This window comes from Lycium ferocissimum, chromosome 3 (assembly GCF_029784015.1).
Source record: "Lycium ferocissimum isolate CSIRO_LF1 chromosome 3, AGI_CSIRO_Lferr_CH_V1, whole genome shotgun sequence".
Classification (NCBI taxonomy): domain Eukaryota; kingdom Viridiplantae; phylum Streptophyta; class Magnoliopsida; order Solanales; family Solanaceae; genus Lycium; species Lycium ferocissimum.
In genome coordinates, this window is record NC_081344.1 from 9,479,818 (window position 1) to 9,484,226 (window position 4,409).

The following is a 4,409-nucleotide window of genomic DNA, read 5'->3' on the forward strand; positions in this document are numbered from 1 at the left end:
TTAATAATAACAAATAATAATAATAATAATAATAATAATAATAATAATAATAATGAACGACTATATTAATAGAAGGCAAATGATTGTGGTAAAATATACATGACTATTCGCAAAAATAAAAATTTCGGAAGAGGGGCGGGACAAAATCGGGTGTCAACAGTTACGTCAATTGGAGGCTCCAGTAACATTAATGACATATTTGGACCAATTATTCAATGATTAGGACATGTGTGAGCTAAATTATTAACGAAGGATCTATCTGCTCAATTGCTCATACTCTAAATCTATCTGCTCAATTGCTCATACTCTAAGGAAATAATCGACCCTTTTCCGTTTGTTAAATATAAAATTGAAATACACTTAGGCATTGAATATATTTTTATCTTATGATGCATTCAAAATATAAATAATTTTCATTAATTAGTTTTACACTTTTTTTTGGTACAATTAATTCTATACATTACACAACTTCTTCCTAGTTCCTATATTCCTCTTTTCAACAATGTAAAAGTCAATAAATGGTCTTATTTGCTCCCTCGTTGTCTACCACACCTCATATTTTCAACCAAAATACATGGGAACAGTAACATATTCAGATAAAGGGAAAAATAAAATAGTTCATCTGTTCCAATTTATATGACATATTTTGATTTGATATAAATTTTAAAAATAAATGAAGGCTTTTTAAATTTATAGTCTTAAATGTATCATGTCATTTGTGTTTATAAGAATTTGAAACCTGTACTATTAAACAAGCCATACCATTTGTGTGGCTATAAAAGTTTCTTATTAAGGGTAAATGTGAAGTAAATATAGAAATATGCCATTTTCTTAAGGAATTAATGAGGAAATTGTGTCAATGGAGGGTGTAACAATCATCATAAATGATAAGAAGAAACTTAACTCAGTTCTACCAACTAGGAAACAATGTGTCAAAGTTCCTAACTTAGTAAACCATTCAACAAACAGAAGTGATGAGAAAGTAGTTGACAAGGCAAGTAACAGGTTGCTAAATAGCTTGACGGCTTGCCATTGGGTGTAATGGCGGTGCCACATAGCGTTGGTGTTCATCCGACGGCTGAAAAAAAATCTTGTTTTTACTTAATATTGGAAAGAATGACGTTAAAATTATTTTTTATGTATATATAGTAAGATGTTGAATTTAGGTTAACCCCTTAAGGCTTCTTCGTATGTTTACTTTTTTATATTTTGAAGAAATAACTAATTTAATATCTCCGTCACTGGGCCTTGCCATAACCCGAAAACATATTAAGTAAAGTTTACTACATCTTATTCTTCCTTTTGTGATTCAGGACATGTTGTCTTGCAAAGCTAGCAGGCAACAAGAATTGAATTTTTCTAACATCAGGACTCTATGATACACTTGCTTGATGTGTGGAGCACCGTGAGGGCAAGGAAGAAATGAAGTCTACCAAATCATTCAGATTCTTTTGTGAAGAACCGTCCGTCTGCATACCAGCAACTATGTTTTGTTTCATCTCTACTACCCTTCTCTTCAAATCTTTGCCTTCTTCACTTAACATGAGTTTTCTTACTGTTTTCTCTATAATGGTTCTCTCGATCACCTCCAATTCGAACCCAACCTTATATATTTGGCTCAGATACCTTGCGTTCACAAATTGGTCACCTAAAAGCGGCCTACATATCATGGAGACTTCTTCCAAAATACTTTCAAGTGTAGAATTCCAACCACAATGTGTGAAAAATCCAGCTATCGCGGGATGTGCAAGCACCTGTTTTTGTGGTGCCCATTTCACTATCCGGCCTCTTTCTCCTACCATTTTCTCAAAACCATCTGGCAGTGCCTCAGCACATTGAAAGCCAGAGACAGAGCCCGGTCGAATTACCCACAAGAACGGTTGCTCACTGTTAGCTAATCCCTAAGCAGTCTCAGTTAGCTCTTTGTCATCAATCCTTACAAGGCTACCCAAGCTGACATAGAGAACAGAGTTAGGAGCTTGTTTATCGAGCCACTCGATGCAACTTTTATCTTCTTCTAGTATGCTAGTCGAGGAGATCGAAGGCACCATTTTGTGAAAAGGGCCTATTGGAAAGAAGGGCACCTTGTAATGTTCCTGAAGTCGTAACAACATTGTATTCTCCAAGTCTTGCATCGTGTTCCAAATAGTGGCGACAGATGATCCTATATCGCTTATTGCTCTAAAGAACTCTAGTACTGGTTCAGGAACTGTATTATCGATGGCAGAAAATGGTAGATCCTTATACCTGAGGGGATGAAGTTCCGGCAACGGATCCAGCAGCTGAGACTCTGGAATTACAATGAGTACTGATTTTAGTGTGTATATAATTAAGTAAATAAAAGTATGCTTTCTCTAACAGTTTTAAGTTGTTTGATGATATTGACACACTTCAGTAATGGTATCAAAGGAGAGGTTCTGCAATCGATTCTCAATGCCACCCATTATCATAAAGAATTTACATGTGCTTAGCCCATGAAAAAAGAATCTAGCCCGCACATGAGGGGACGTGTTGAGAATATAATTAAGTAAATAAAAGTGTGCTCTCTCAAACAACTTAAGTTCTGAGAGGAGATGGACACACACTTCAATAAGTACAATATTGAATTCAACATAATTTGTCACTTTAATTTTGAAACAGAGGTTGTGTCTGTTCTCATCATACCTTCAAAAGGAAGATATTTTTCTGGTTCCTGAAAAATGGTGAGCATAGAGTTCAAATATGCAGCACTGAAAGTGCGGAGGACAATACTGGGGAGCCTCAGCTGAGTGGCTACATCATCGACGAAGAACATAACATTGTCATAAATGATACAAGCGAGCTGATCGCCTTGAACATCCTCTTCCTCGTCCTCTTCCATCATCCTAACGAGGTAATTTCTCAAGGGCGCCTTGCAGTTCTCGTTCATACTATATGTATCCTCTAAACTCGGGAATGACATGTCTATTCCGTGTGATCCGTCATTCATAGAATGGAAGACGAATTCGGGGTGATTGGAATAATTAGGAGCACTGTATTCAGTTTGTGCAACTATAACAGAAAAGCCTTGTGAATGAAGGATACTACCAAGCTGAAGCATAGGTGTTACATGCCCCTGGAATGGGTATGGTACTAGTACTACACGCAGTCTTCTTTGTATTTTCATCTTTGCCTTCTTGAATTTCTGTCCTATTCTTCAACAGAGCGAGCAGTTTGATTGTGACTTATTTCCTTTGGCAGGGTGAATAAGTGTTCTTGAAGGAAGTTTATATATAGCTCTCAAATTGGGAACTCAGAGTAGTTTGGGATATACTGCTGCTACTTAATACTGAACGAATGGTGATGGAAATTGGAACAGCTCACCATTGATAATCATAAAAAGGGAGTGTAACCTAGAACAGAGACTTCCTTAGAAGGCTTATGTAATGATAGATACAAATGGAAGATGCCTAGAACTTGACAATAGTACTGTAATAGTATTGTTTGTCTTTATATGTTTGTCTCTCAGTCCAATAATGCAGTATTTGGTCCATTTTTTCGGCCCTATCGGCAGAACCACAGAATCTGCATGTGATACTTGTTTTTTTGTGTAATCTACTGCATTGGTGAAATAAAATTATATCCTCCTATTTCTTCTTAAAGTATATGTAAAGACATAAAAGAATAAAAGAATCTCAACAACAATTGATCTTCTTATGTGCATGTTTTTTAAAAATTAAATTTTCAAACATGTCTTTTTTCCTTTGTACATTTACTCTCTTTTTTTTTTTTTTTTTTTTTTTTTGTGTGCAGGGCAGAGCTAGAGGGACGGGAACTCCCTTCGCAGAAAAATTACACTCTATATACATTGTAATTTTTGTAAATGTATATATACTAGATGTTCAACCTTCTTGCCAAAACTTTTGCCTCTGCCACTGAGTGTGTTCCAATTTTATGAATATCTTCAACTATAATACAAAGGGACTTGGGGGCTAGCGTTTTGCCGGACACTCTTTGGTTACTACTTTTTCCCGTTTATTCTTACTTGTCCACTTTTAATTTATACACGGAATCATGATATTCATATTAATGAGTGTAAAGTCTTAATAGACTTTAACAATGAGTAATTAATACTAAGACTAATTTTTTTTTTTTTTTTTGATCTTTCTCTTTATATATTAAAATGGACAAGTAAATATATATGAAAATTTATTTTTAATATAATGGACAAAGTAAAAATGAACGGAGGAAGTAATAAGTAAGGAAAATTACTGCTCATGTCAATCCAAACAATATAATTGCAATTTTGGCCAAAGTACTAAAAGTACTAAATAATTACCAAATTATTTGTTTTTTGGATAGAGATTGTTTTAATAAAACTTTAAAGGGGCAAATTTGCCACTGAACTATGCGAAATGGAATAAATTTACCCTCCATTAGTAGTTGAGGTT

General features: G+C 34.8%; 1 pseudogene; it reads right to left on the reverse strand.

Moving 5' to 3' along the window:
* Positions 1-1,250: 1,250 nt before the first annotated feature.
* Positions 1,251-3,168, reverse strand: LOC132049623 (UDP-glycosyltransferase 76E1-like; annotated as a pseudogene).
* Positions 3,169-4,409: the final 1,241 nt, after the last annotated feature.